The following is a 15,463-nucleotide window of genomic DNA, read 5'->3' on the forward strand; positions in this document are numbered from 1 at the left end:
CCATGGTGCTATTTCGTCTTTTTCTATTTAAGTTCTGGTTTAATGTAAAATTGTAAAGTCCGTCGAAACTACATAAAAACCGTCTATAGCCGACCAAAACGTTTGGATTTAGTAAAACGCCAGCAAGCTCAGCTAGATGGAGTCATGCTGCGCTGCTGCGGCATTTTGTGAGCTCCAAATAGACGGGATAGGACGCCGCGTCTCAGCGTCGGCCCGTCGAAAACTGTGTGCGTGAGGTGGATGCGCGACAAGCGAGCCGAGATCGATGTTGGGCTAAAAGCTAACCGTAGCTAACCGGTGTTCCAGATTAAGTGGCGTAAGTCGAACAGCTGTATGGTAGACATGCTTTTGAGGAGCCGCTACTGACAAACCAGCAAAAACACCAAATCTTTTATCTGTGACATTTTTGAGGTTCTCTCAAACACAATCCGTCAGTCTTCTTGCTGTTGAACAAAGTATTTTAAAATGTCGCGTTTACCTTGTGATATTCTCACGAGGTGATCGCGAAAACGGCAAACAGACAAACGTCACCACAATGATGCTCTTCACGGTACACCAACAGTAAACGCTATGGAGAATCTTGTCGTCGTTATCGCTACCCTTGTACCATTTATTACTCAGATTTCAGTGTTTTCGCTTCACAACTAAAGCGTGCAGTTTACTATGTGTGCACTCTAGTGATGTGTCGGTCGCGAACGAAACGGCTCTTAGAGTCGGATCCTTAAAGTGAACGATGCGAGCCGACTCCTTATTGGGAGCCATGTTGTTGTTGGTTTTTTCTTTCTTTTTTTTTTCTCACCCTCTCTCTCTCACACTTTTTTTCACTTCACTCTGCACACGAGCCTGTGCTTTGTACTGGGAGGAGGGGGGGCGGTAGTTACGCAGTTGCACAGGAACAGAGCTGGAGGGAAAGAGAGAGAGAGCCAGGGACAACAACGTCACATTAGAAAGGTATAGTAATGATCCACAACTATTTTCAGTTGCGGATGATAAAGGATTCAGAAAGTTTATTCATGCAGGTCCATATGACAGAGAATGTGCATCTTGTTTTTGTTTTCATATTTTAATTTAGGTTTAATTAGGGCTGGGTATCATCACTGATTTCTAGATTCGATTCCGATCCACAAGGTCCCGAATCGATTCGATCCACGATTCGATTCTATTTGAATCTGGGAAATTTTGCTTCAGACAGTCAGAAATATTCTAATTCAGATCAGTACATTTACATATTTTTGTATCTATAAAAAGGGAGCTGACACTCGCAAAACTTTATCAAAGGTGTGAGCATCACAGCAGATGCCTTTGTGTCAAAGTAGCTGAAGATAAAACACAGAAAAACATGAAGGTGATTTTCCTGGCCTGGGATTTTATAAAAATATTCTGCAGTACGTCAAAAACAAAAGAAAACCATTAATCAACATATGAACATTACCTCTGAAGTTACAGCGGTTTTATTAGAGACACTGCTAAGCTCGGAAGTAAGTAAAAGGAAAAAAAACAACAGCGGCCGACAGCGCTGTAAACAACGGTAGTCTTGTGCGTAACAAGCAAGCGAATAATGCAGAAAACAGATTTTTTTAGACGGGAAACTGTTCTTGAAGTACAGAGAGAGAGAGAGCTGTGCATGAAGTGTGATTTTTATCATGGTGGAAGCAAAACGGCAAAACTAAGAGGGAATCCATGGCAAAGTTTATGTGAAGCGTAGTTTGGATCTACTTTTGCTCCTGGTTCGGTCAATATTGTTTGGTGAGAGATAAAACCTGCAGCTTTAGAATCAGCGCAAAAAGGGCATAAACACAAAGCGCGGACCCGCCGAAACATCAGAATCAGCGAGCTGTCGGCTGTCAGCACCGACCGTGTCCGTGCCGTCAGGTGAGAAAGGCGACATCTCACTGATTCTGATCCGCGGGTCTGCGCTTTGTGTTTACGTCTTTGTGCAGAATCCGTGTTCCTGCTCTCATTTACTGTTTTAGCTGTTTGGTTGTTGTTGAAATTTTGTGAGGTTTCACCTGAGGGCAAAATAAATTTATATTAAAAAATCGATTCAGGATTTTAATGAATCAATATCACGTTATCCAAGCCAGAATCGATTTTAATCGATAAATCGATTATCAAAACCCACAAATGAACATTTTATTTTTAATTATTTGAATATATATGAGTGCTTGTGTATAAATACACAAACAATACACATATGCTTTCAATTGTGTAATTAAAGTGATCTAGGTAGCTCTGTTTTGGAAGTTCAGTTAACGCTGCAAATGTGTTTTGGAGTTTGTACATGCGTTGTCGCTAGCACGCATATATATTTATATATAAACACTAGGGCTGCCACGAGTCGACTAGTCGCGATTACATCGACTATCAAAATCGTCGACGACTGATTTTGTAGTCAACGTGTCGTTTGAAGCTTTGTAAGATGCCAAAAGACGCAGGAATAAGTAGTAGGATTTAAGAGTGTAATAACGGACTGAAACAGAAGATGGCAGCACTGCATGTACAAGGATGCCAGCTGCCGTTAAACCCCGAAGAAGAAGAAGCTGTGTCGCAGAATTCATAGCACGGCCCTGCTCAGTTTCCCACAATGGCGGCAACTAGTGAGTTTTAATATTACTCTTATTATTCTTTCTGGGTCACAAAATAAACGTTTAACATATTTTCAGGCGAGAATGTAGCTGTGTAAACCTCAAATATCTGCTCAGTTTATCAAGACACCACATATTTTCAATAGCTAGTCGGGGGCAAGGCTCACTAGAGCCGGTGAGAACACCGGACTCCCGGCAAATCGTTTTCAAACCCACCGCTGTCTTTTGCTACTCAGGTTAAACATGATATATAAGTCACTTAGATAAAATATTATTGTTTGGCTTTTTTCAGTATTTTATTTATTCCTGAGTAAATCGGTTTGGCTGAGATTAAAGTTATAGTTTTTACACAGCTGAATAAACGTCAAGCAGACAACTGATTGTACTCCGGTATCCTGTTATATTTTAGATGGCAAGGACCAGACGGCTGAGTTTATTAAACTCCACTGAAACAATCTGGAAATTTCATTTAAATTCAATAAACTATCATCTTGTCTTTATTTTTAGTTAGCACATATCTTAAACACTTAAAGCTGTAAGCTAATGATAGTTATATAAGAGCAGATGCTGCTGGTGCAATAAGATGTACGTGTTACGTCCAATGGATGCATGATCTGATTAGTCGACTAATCGCAAAAATAATCGGTGACTAGTCGACTATCAAAATAATCGTTTGTGGCAGCCCTAATAAACATATACAAGTAAAACTACTTCTTTTTTTTTTTAACATGAGTAATTCATTTTGTGCATTATTTTATATTGTTGTTAATAATAATTTAATTAAAGCAACAAAACAACCTGAAGAGCCGGTTGGGAGCCAAAAGAGCTGGATCTTTGTAGTGAGTCGAGCTGAAAGAGCCGGTTCTCTAAAAAGAGTGGGAATTCCCATCACTAGTGTACTCAAATGGTGTCGAGTCAACTAGCGCCACCTGTGGCCAAGTGCCATAGTCTACAGCCAGAGTAACCTGTGACACACTTCCCCGACGTTTGAATTTGTTTCATACACAATACATTTGTAACTTTCAATTTTTTCTCTTTTTGCGTCTTGCAAATAAACCTTTAAACTGAATGAAATCATTATGTATTTATCTACATCAGTAAGAAATGCCAAATTATATCCACAAAGAGAGTTGGTAGTTATATACAGTTTATATACGTATGGTCAATTTAATAAATATTTGTAAGGCAATGGCATTTACTGTGAATTTACAGTGATTAGTTACACTGTGATTAGTAATAAATAGACCCAGTGTGATTGAGTCAACCCTGTGAGAGTGGGTGGATTTAAGAAAGTGAGTGACACAGGTGTGTCAGTTGGTTTGTCATCCATTTTTGAGTGTGGAGGAGAGTTAGGAATCTTTCTTTTTAATGCTAAGTTAGGAATATTCATGATTTAATTTGCAAAACTTGCATATGATCTCCAGTTTGTAGCAGATCTACTGACTATCATATAGCAGCTGGAGCAGTCTCAAATGTCGTTCAGTTCATTACTGCCACCCAGAAACATGTTGAAAGATGCAATGCCAGCGATGTGGAATGTAAAGACCAAAACCAGTCATTGTTAGAATAGAATGGAATAATCCTTTAATTGTCCTACAAGGGGAAATTTGGTTGTAACAGTAGCAAGAAAAATGCATATACAAACAAACAGGACACGGAACAGAAACATACACAATTTTTTAACAAATTTACTTCAAGGACAATAGTTACCAAAAACAGAGTACTGTACAGTTACTAAAATTAAATACAGATAAGGGGCAAACCCAGGTTGTAGTTTGAATCGGTTGGTAAAATAGTGCAGTTACGGCGCTGATGTAAACATCTATGTTTGTTGGGAGCAGTGTTGATTGTCCAGTCTGACAGCTGCAGGGAGGAAGGACCTGCGGAAACGCTCCTTCATGCATCGAGGATGCAGCAGTCTGTCACTGAAGAATCTCTGCAGTTCAGCAACATTTACATGCATGGGCTGGGAGACTCTGTCCATCAGAGATGTTATTTTGGCCAGAATCCTTCTGTCTCCCACCACCTGCACTGGGTCTAGGGTGCATCCCAGAACAGTGCTGGCCTTCCTGATGAGTTCATCCAACCTCTTCCTCTCAGCTGTCGATAAACTGCTGCTCCAACATACAACACTGTAAAAATGACAGATGCCACCACAGAGTCATAGACGGTCTTTAGAGTGCTCCCTGGACTCCAAATGACCTCAGCCGCAGTGTTGTGGCTCCAGTCCAGTTTATTCAAGTGAACACCCAGGTACCTATACAGGTGAGGGCTCATCACAGTCCTCACCTGTAGGTGGCAGCGTGGGGAGTTGATGGAGAGGTCTGCAGTGTAGAGGGTGAAAGACAACAGGGATCATTTTTTGTCTGTTCATTATACAGCCAGATTAACTTGTGAGAACCATCTCTATCACCATGTTTGAATTCATAGGGAACTAAACTTTTTTGTTGTTGTTGCCACTGAGGAGAGTAGTAATTTTTGTTTGATAATCCAATGTGTTACGAACAACGGTTGTCTTTTTCTCAGGGATGTGACTGCTTTCTTTTCTTGTATTATAAGGTTTGATGTAGAAACTTTGGCACTGGAGACAGTGGCTGAGACTTTGATCCTGATTTGTTCTGATTTAGGTTGTGGTAATTTATTAATCTTTATGGTGGTTTCCCTGGCTGTGATGAGCTCCACTATGGGCAGCAGTTGTGGAAACGTGGCAAAATTGAGTCTTTTGGCTAGCACAGTGTAAGCTCCTTAAATTACCACAACCTGGATGCCTGAGAACCTTCACAGAGACGTTGTTTTTAGAATCCAGACAAGGATTTTACAAACTGTGTGTGAGTGTGTGTGCGTGAGAGATGTATAGAAAGAATATACATGTATTTTATCCCTGACAAAAATATATATAAATAAAAAATATATACGCTGTTTGTGTGTTTCAGCCATTTGGACTCAGCTCAGCCACTACAGAGGAAACAATGACTTCAACACAAAAGGTGAGGAAAAATATTACAGTTGCACTGTTATTGAAACTGTGTGCACAGCTGGTTGTTAACAGAAGCTTTATCTTTTCCATCCTGGGCTCCTTCATAAATAGAGAATCTACATTCACAAACAAAAACCACACAATATACAAGAAAATACAAACATCATATTTTATGATCACACAATGAAACAAAAATATCATCAGCTGAACTCGTCTGAATGTTTTAATAATTTTCTCAAGTAATCAATATTTTTTTCAATTGTGTCATTGTTTTCATTGCAACTCTGATTGTAGCTCATCATTGTAGTGTGATACTCTCACCAGAAGGTGGTGGTAACACACCTACAGAAATGTGTTTTGGAGTTTGTACGTGCTTTGTCTCTAGGGGCCACCGCATATATTTATATATAAACATATATAAATAAAACCACTGTAGTAATTCTCTTTTTTTTTTTTTTTTTTTTTTTTTTTTTTTTTTTTTTGCATAATTTTATATTTTTGTTAATAATAAATTAATTAAACCATCAACCAACCTGAAGAGCTGGTTGGGAGCCGAAAGAGCCGTCTCTTTTTAGTGAGCCGAGCCGGTTCTATAAAAGGAGCCGGAAATCCCATCACTACTAGCAAACACACTTTGCTTGTGATTGAAAAAAGAAAAAGGAAAAGCACTCCTTCCCTATTGGTGGAAAAATATACCATTTCAACCAATCAATTGAATTGAAAATTATATGGCAACATGTGGCATCTGGTTGTTTGGGAAGAGGGGGAAGTTTTAGGAATGACCAGCGAGAGAGAGCGAGTGAGCGAAAGAGAGAGAGTTTTGATACGTGAGAGATTTGTGATGTTTTACCGTATTTGGAGTCTCAAGTTAGTGTCATCTTGTGTAGTTAGTGTGTAGTGTAGTCGTTGTTTTGTTTTGTGTGTCAATTATCAGTGTTGGGTGTAATGCGTTACTTAGTAACGCGTTACTGTAATTAAATTACTTTTCCACTGAAAAAGTAGAGTAACTAATTACTGAACATCATTATTTAATTTCAATAATTTGTCTTCTAAACATAGAAGTAAACTCTGCCGCTTTAGCATCGTTGTAGTGCAGCTGTACGTAATTTCGCACCAGTTTGCTGCACAGTCGTATTCTAAAGCAGAAGATGTCGGACTTGGCTGAAGCGAGTGGCTGTTTTATGAAATGGACATATTCCCGTCTCTTCACTTTTCTGAAACAAGCAGACAAGAACATTACAGTAATATGTAAGCTATGTCCTGGGAAGAAAAAACTATCGGCTGCTGTTAATAGCACAAGTAATCTACTGAAGCGCCTGACACGAGAGCATAGACGAACACTTCTGGGTGATTCTTGTTCATCATCCATGGATAACACCGCGGCAGCTCCTGCTAAGCAGGCAAAGCTTGATTTTACTTCAGCAGCACAGAAAGCGTCTGAAGGTGAGCTTAAAAAAATGATTGCAGGCTACATTGTAGAAGAGATGCTACCGCTGCTTACTGTACAGTCTCTGTCTTTAAAAAACGTTATTTATTGTTTAAAGAGTTTAATTTCTATTGTTTGCCCATTCAAGGTTTATAGGGATTTTAAGAAGTATTTAGTTAAATTATTTATTTAGTAATTAAGTTACTTTTCTGACACAGTAATTAGATAAGTATTTTAAATACAATATTGTAATTAGTAATTAATTACTTTTTTAAAGTAACTTACCCAACACTGTCAATTATACTAGTGAATGTCACAGTTGCTGCAAAAAAGCCACCAAAGGTAGATTGCAGTGTAAACGCTGAGTGACACACCTGCTGTCAGACCTGCAGGTTTATCCCTGTGCTGTTCTCATCTGTGTTATAGTGGACACACACTATAGTGGATTTACATAAATAATGTGTGTCTTCTTATTTGATGCAGAACACCTGATTGGTCTATAAATAGCTTGAAATTGTTATATAAAAAACATCTGAGCCTTGGCTGCATTTTTTAGGTAAATAGTACCATAAAACTTTGTTGTTTGCAAAATTTGTGCATATTTTTTTTAAAAAGTACAATTTCTATTTGCATTTCAAGTTATGAAAATGATTCCTTAAACATGCTTGTGGTTTTTACAGTCAAAAATATCACTTTCTACTCGTATTTTAAATTTTGTCTGAATTTGGATAAATTGTGCTGATACAGTTTGTCAAAATGAGAAAATAACAGATTGGCAAGATAAACAGTTTTTAAAGGTGAAATATAGAGGCCAAATCAAAAGTAGTCAAAAACGGCCAATTATACCCTTGAACCCAGAAGGTTAAAGGCTAAAAGCAAAATTGTCACCAAGTACTGTTTATATTTGTGTGTATTGCTGCAGCTTTTTTGAGTATTAACTTGGTGCCTTTGGGTGAAATAATGGTAATATGAGGGACCGATCCATGTGTTCACAAAGAATAGCCACTTGTTTCTGTGCTACCAAAGTTCCCCGGCTTTCATTCAAAATGTGTTTATTGTCAGCACCTACACATTAAACTACTACATTATAAATGTCTTCATGCTCACACTGAGGCCTGTAGACACATTTATATGTGTATTTGTATATGAATATTTCATACTTTAAGGCTGCCTGTTTATTTGGGGAGATGAACAAAATACATTGGAATTGTACATAATAACATCACAGATGATAAATTAAAAAGATTTTAAGTAGATGCTTGTGCATTCTTCAAGTCTTGTTGAATATGTTGAATTGAACTATGTGATCTATTTAACGCCTCTCCCAGTCAGTGCTGTTCTCCATGCCTGTGTGACTGTACATGATGTTATTAGCACAAACACTTTAAAGGTGATCATTTAGGACTTTAGCAATAATACAGACAGCAATGTAGCTAGCAATAAAACTGTTTTATTGGAAATGAACTTAAAAAACAAACACACATCCATCCATCCATTTGCTTCCCCTTATCCTTTTTCAGGGTCGCGGGGGTCGCTGGAGCCTATCCCAGCTGTCATAGGGCGAGAAACAAACAAACATCTGTCTCCTACTTCTTTGTCACACAGGAAAGAAGCATCATTATCTGCTGAGAAGACTTATTTATTTCTTTTGTTTTTTCAACAGAAGAATATCTCTAACAAGTTGGTTTATTCACATTTTCACATCTTTAGTTGTAAGTGAAATGTGCATTTTGAGTTTATACACTATGTATATTAGGGCTGCCACAAACGATTATTTTGATAGTCGACTAGTCACCGATTATTTTTGCGATTAGTCGACTAATCAGATCATGCATCCATTGTACCTAAAACGGACAGCTTATTGCACCAGCAGCATCTGCTCTTATATAACTACCACTAGCTTGCAGCTTGAAGTGATTAAGATATGTGCTAACTAAAAATAAAGACAAGATGGTAGTTTATTAAATTTTAATGAAATGTGCAGATTGTTTCGGTGGAGTTCAATAAACTCAGCCGATTTACTCAGGAACAAATAAAAAACTGAAAAAAGCCAAACAATAACATTATTAAGTTATCTAAGTGACTTATATATATTTAACCTGAGTAGCGAAAGACGGCGGTGGGTTTGAAAACGATTTGCCGGGAGTCCGGTGCTCTCACGGGCTCTAGTGACCTTGCCCCCGGCTAGCTATCGAGCTGGTGGGTAACGGACGTCTCCGAAAACGTCGGAGCGCTTCTGAAAATATGTGGTGTCTTGATAAACTGAACAGATATTTGAAGTTTACACAGCTACATTCTCGCCTGAAAACATGTTAAGTGTTTATTTTGTGACCCAGAAAGAATAATAAGAGTAATATTAAAACTAACTAGCTGCCGCCATTGTTGGAAACTGAGCTGGGCCGCGCTATGAATTCTGGGACAGAGCTTCTTCTTCTTCTTCGGGGTTTAACGGCAGCTGGCATCCTTGTACATGCAGTGCTGCCATCTTCTGTTTCAGTCCGTTATTACACTCTTAAATCCTACTACTTATTCCTGTGTCTTTTGGCATCTTACAAAGCTTCAAATGACGCGTCTACTATTAAATTAGTCGTCGACGATTCTGATAGTCGACGTAATCGTGACTAGTCAACTAATCGTGGCAGCCCTAATGTATATAAGGCGACCGTTTCCTTTTGCAGTATTTTTGTGTGGTGCGTTTTTCTATGTCTTAACAAAGGGGTTACAAAGGTGTTTAAGTTCACCTAGGATGATTTTATTTTTTTATTTTTTATTTTTTATTCCCACATGATCTTACTGAGGTGATTCGAATTGAAATTCGCATTCATTTTCGGGGGGTTGCTGGAAAAGCTTGAAAATGGACCTTGAAAGTGCTTAAAGTGCTTGAATTTGACACTGAAAAAGGCGTATAAACCCTGAATGGAGTTTCAGTGTGTTCCACGACTGTATTTCACTCACTGCTTCTGTTTGTATCTCTGTCACTGTAGGAACAACATGGAGCAAGAAGTCAGCGCTCTCAGGAGGCTGACAAACCTCACAGAAGAAAGGGAGAGAAAAAACACAGCTGTGAGTTGTGTGGAAAATCTTTTACCCGGGCTGAACGCCTAAAAACACACCAAGTCATCCACAGTGGAGTTAAACCTTACAGCTGTGAATTGTGTGGAAAGTCTTTTACCCAGGATGGAAGCTTAAAATCACACCAAGTCATCCACAGTGGAGTTAAAGCGTACAGCTGTGATCACTGTGGTAAAGCCTTTGCTCGCAGTAGGTACTTACGAATTCATCAAGTTATTCACTCTGGAATCAAGCCATACAGTTGTGACATTTGTGGAAAAACTTTCACCCAGCCAGGGCACCGAAATGTTCACCGGCGCATTCACACCAAAAATGATGTTTACTGCTGTGATCAGTGTGGAAAAGTCTTTGTGAACTCAAAAGATTTAGAGGGGCACATGTTTACCCACACTGAGGAGAGACCTTACAAATGTGACCTGTGTGAGAAGGCTTTTAAAGAGCCACGTTCCCTGAAAAAACACCAAAAAATTCACACCAGAAAGAGACTCTACAAGTGCAGTTACTGTGAGGTATGTATTTATATTTTTACAGTTGCAGTTATTTTGAAGTATTAAATGAATGTATTTTAATTTCGAAAGTGAAGTGAAATTTATTTTGGTCAACAACAACACAGATTATCGTCTTGATGCATTCTCAATCATCCAGGAAAGTAAATCTCCAAAAAGCTTATTCTGTCCATCTGGACGTAGCGTTTTGTGGGAGAAACGTTTCATCACTCATCCAAGTGACTTCTTCAGTCTCAGCTGACTGCAGGTTTCCCCAACCTTATAAACAGTACATTTGCATAATGACTGAAACCAGCCCACTGAAGGAACAATGGGCTGGGAGGTCAGTTCCTTAATCGTAATTATGCAAATTCTCATGACCATTGATCAACAACCACTGACCAAAAACCGCTGATCAAAGACCACTGATCAATGGCCATGAGTACCATTCACAGAGAGTTGGGGAATGGCTGCAATCACAGCATTGTAAGATGGCGAAAGATGTACCAAAGAATGCATTGAGTAAATGTGGTTATCCCAGCTGGACTTTTGTTAAAGCTGGAAAGGCACCTAAAGAAAGCTCCAGCTGATCCAGGAGAGAAGGACAACCGCTGCCCAAGCGAAAACCTGTAGTGATCCCATATGTGTCAGGAGTATCGGAGCAGTTGAGACACATTATTTCTAAACACCGGGTCTCTGTGGCTTTTAAACCCCAAAACACGCTGCGCCAAAAACTGGTCCACCCCAAGGATCGGGTCCCCTGACACAAACAGAGTAACATAGTGTACGCCAGCGGTCTCCAACCTTTTTTGCGCCACGGACCGGTTTATGCCTGACAATATTTTCACGGACCGGCCTTTAAGGTGTCGCGGATAAATACAACAAAATAAAACTAGTACCGGTACCGAAAAAAAGATTTATTCATAACACACGTGAAAAGACCCAGGAAAACCGAGTTAATGATAAAAACGATAACAAAATAACGCTGAAAACCGATAAAAACCCTGAAAACCATACATTTCACACTTGAGCCTCAACTCTCGCGGCCCGGTACCAAACGACTCACGGACCGGTACCAGTCCGAGGCCCGGGGTTTGGTGACCGCTGGTGTACGCTGTTAAGTGCCAGGAGGACTGCCAGGATTTATACATCGGGGAAACCAAACAACCTCTGGCGAAGCAGATGTCACAACACAGAAGAGCTACCTCGTCAGGACTCTGCAGTCTATTTACACCTACAGGCCAGTGGACACTCTTTTTTTTTGTGTGTCCCGTTTGGATCTTTAGCCATCAGAATTGTTGTCTTAAGGCCAAGAAAGATGCCAAGCGGATTTATTTTACCAAGTGGATCATCATGGCCTTGCCATATTGGTCCATTTGATTGACCTTTATTATAATTATGTATTTATTTTATTTTCGGTTGCTACAAACGGGACAGACATGACTGGGGGATAGGACAGGGAGAAAGAATGAAAGAAAGAGAGGGAGAGAAAGAAAACCAAAGGGGAGAAGAGACGGTGAGAAGGGGGGGAAGAAAGGAAAAAACAAACAAACAAACAAAACGCCTGGATCACCTGTATGGAGAAAAAAAACAGAAGAGAAAGCAAACAACAAAGAGCAACATAATAAAAACAGCACCATCACAATAAACTAGCTAGCAGTAGATAACAGTAGATACTAAATAATAAACGATATTGTGCAGCACGCAAGATAGACAGCGCACAATGTGCTTTGAGGCAGCAGCCAAGAAAGGTGTAGTCCGCGTCTGTGAACACCCGTGTGTACACCTGTGTGCACACCTGTGTGGATCAGCATGCTTGTATTCCAAAGGTTTCTCCATGTAACGATCTGCTAGGGAGTGTGGGGAGCCATAGCCCCGTCCACCAGGGTATGAAGCAGGTATGGAGGAGATCCAGGCCCCAGATATCCAGAGGCCCCAGAGTACAAGGACCCGAGGAGGACCACCAAAGGGGGGGGAACCGTGCCACCCTCCTGGGAAGAGCTGAGTAGAGCCCCAAACGAGAGGTCACCCGGCAGCTACGGAGCAGAGGCCAGAGGGGGTTGCAGTGGCGTGCCCGCGGGCTCCGCTGGCAGCCAGCTGTGCCAGAGAGGACCGAGCTTCAGGCCCAGAGGCCAGAGGCCTGAGGGCATCCCACCCCCCGGAAGGAGCCCAGCCGGGCCACAGGCGCCCGGCCCCGCCAATCGGCCACCAGGAGTGAGCCGGTACATGCATGAGCGCCCAGCCCCAGACGACAAGGACCACCAACACACCAACGTCTGTTGTGGACACTCTTTCAATGATGAGGATGTACACATCTTGGACAAGGAGGAACACTGGTTTGAGTGTGGAGTCAAGGAGGCCATTTACGTGAAAAGGGAAAGATCATCTCTGAATCGAGGAGGGGGCCTAAGGGTACATCTTTCGCCATCTTACAATGCTCTGATTGCAGCCATTCCCCAACTCTCTGTGAATGGTACTCATGGCCATTGATCATTGGTCTTTGATCAGTGGGTTTTGGTCAGTGGTTGTTAATCAATGGTCATGAGACTTTGCATAATTAAGATTAAGGAACTGACCTCCCAGCCCATTTGTTCCTCAGTGGGCTGTTTTCAGTCATTATGCAAATGTACTGTTTATAAGGTTGGGGAAATTGCAGTCAGCTGCGACTGAAGAAGTCATTTGGATGAGTGACGAAATGTTTCTCCCAAGAAACGCTATGTCCAGATGAACAGAATTAACTATTGGAGAACAGATTATTGTTTTACATAAAAGTACTCAATCATACAGTAACCGAAAAGTCCATTCAAGTATTCAATTTCACTCCCAAAACTGACACGCATCTATACTTACCTAAAGTGAGAACCAATGTTATTTCAAACTTATAAGACCCCCTCAAATCATATTTTCCATCTCTTAGTTTAAACATACTTAAAATACAAATTGGAACATTCTTTTTCGTCACTAGGTATATTATTTCTAAAGTTTTAGAATGTATAATGTCCATGATTTTTAACATAGATGATCCTACAAAAAACTGGTTGGTGGACTCCCTATATCCAACTTTATTTATTATTCCAATAGCTCTTTTTTGCAATTTAAAAATTGAATCGAAATATGGTTTGTTTTGGGGGTGTGTGTGTGTGTGTGCCCAGATTTCTGCACAATAGGTCATATAAGGCAAACAAAGGGAAGTATACAATGGTTCAAAGCTAAATAAGACATTAAAACTTCATGTACAGAATATTCAGTCAAATCTGACACAAATCTATTTAAACTCCTGATGATGGAAAAAGTAACGTTTTAAAAGCGCCTCCCCTTTCTATCTAACATTCACACTCCAATGGACAAATTGGAGAGCAGCTTGGGGTTAGTATCTTGCAGCATCCAGAGTAGAGCATCTAAGTGTTTAACCATTCCCATTAAGTAGATTACTTACAAATGAAGAGTCTATTTTGTCCAGTAAGCTGAGCGTTATAATGTAAACAGTAAAATGTATTGGATGTGGGCAGAGATGCTCTTTATTTCAGGCGATGTTCAGGATTAAAAATGTTGAAGGAATTCCCTGACTTACACTGTCTTTGTGTCTTTGTTTAGAAGCAGAGCGGCACAGATGGATCCAGTTCTCGACCCTGTCATCATTGTGGTGGTGGGAAAGACTTTCGCTGTGACCTTTGTGGAAAAATGTTCAGTAATCAATGGAGCCTAACAATACATCAACGTAGGCACACTGGAGACAAAATGAGCTACTGCAAAGAATGTGGGAGAGGCTTCCCCACACAGAGTCAATTAAAAAACCATGAACTCATTCACAGTGGGGTCAAAAAGCACGTCTGTGACCAGTGTGGGTCATCCTTCACCACTGCAGGTGACCTTAAAGTGCATAAACGAGTCCACACAGGAGAGAAACCATACAAGTGCAGACACTGTGACAGAAGCTTCTCGCAATCATCTGGTCGTAGCAAACATGAACAAACACACTGGAAGAGAATTTCAGCTGTGACCAGTATGACAAGAGCTTCAGGAATCTCAGTTCAAATTCCAAATACAAACGATCCCACGCTGTAAATAAACTGTTTCACTGTTACCAATGTGCAAAACCATTCACTTCATTATCTGCTCTGAGCAAACATCAGCGTGATCATGCGGGACTGAAATCACTGGATCACAATGAATCTGAACAGACAGAAAGATCTTCTTCAGGTTTCAGGGTTGGACTTAGAAACCTTGAGATCAGGCTCCACAGAGTTCAGATGGAGTCTCCTGTAAAGAGTATCAGCTGATGTTACACTTGGATCTGATGAGGTAGCTCTGATTTCTGGGCCTGCAGTGTATATAATCCTGAATGTTTCATTCAGGAAGCTGGAATAGAATAGAATCCCTTTATTGTTGTTATACAGATGTACAATAACATAGAGAGCATCTCCTACTCGGTACAAACATGTAAGCAGGGGGTTACAGTTTCTGCAGTACTATATACCTATTGGACAGTATTTGCAGAAAACCAAATATATTAAAAAATATCCAAATATAGAATTAGTGGTTCAAAAGTTACAATTTGGATTATTGAAAAGTACTTGTTTATAGAGGGAATAATGACCATTTTAAAGATTTTGAAACCTGTCGTTGCCTAGTTTCACTTTAGTGTCTTTACGGTATCCTTGAAGTCCACATGTTGTTTGTTATTGAATGTATTTTGATTCACATGTTCTGCAGCTGTTTTCTTGTTGATTTGAAGTTTGTGTTATGAAATCCTGATACACTTAAAGCATTAGTTATATTTGATGAACTCTGTCTAGTGTTTTCTTAAACAGTTTGATGTGAAAAATAAAATGTGTAGTTTAAGCCATGATTTCAGGTTCAGATTAACTGTTTTCAGTGGCAGAGGTGGAGGTTTATCAGAGGAGACTTGGCTGTTCTC

General features: G+C 40.0%; 1 protein-coding gene and 1 pseudogene across 2 annotated transcripts in view; both read left to right on the forward strand.

The window, feature by feature from the left end:
- LOC146380810 (uncharacterized) overlaps positions 1–15,463 on the forward strand; it is an 82,222-nt gene that overhangs the window by 52,826 nt on the left and 13,933 nt on the right. The gene's annotated exons all lie outside the window — the stretch shown is intronic.
- Positions 5,519–15,327, forward strand: LOC146380812 (uncharacterized; annotated as a pseudogene). The gene is made up of 3 exons (XR_014801330.1): positions 5,519–5,572; positions 9,973–10,569; positions 14,140–15,327. The product of XR_014801330.1 is annotated as an uncharacterized LOC146380812 (transcript).

The sequence above is a fragment of the Perissodus microlepis genome, chromosome 9 (assembly GCF_051167445.1).
Source record: "Perissodus microlepis isolate ML-2025 ecotype Zambia chromosome 9, ASM5116744v1, whole genome shotgun sequence".
Lineage (NCBI taxonomy): Eukaryota > Metazoa > Chordata > Actinopteri > Cichliformes > Cichlidae > Perissodus > Perissodus microlepis.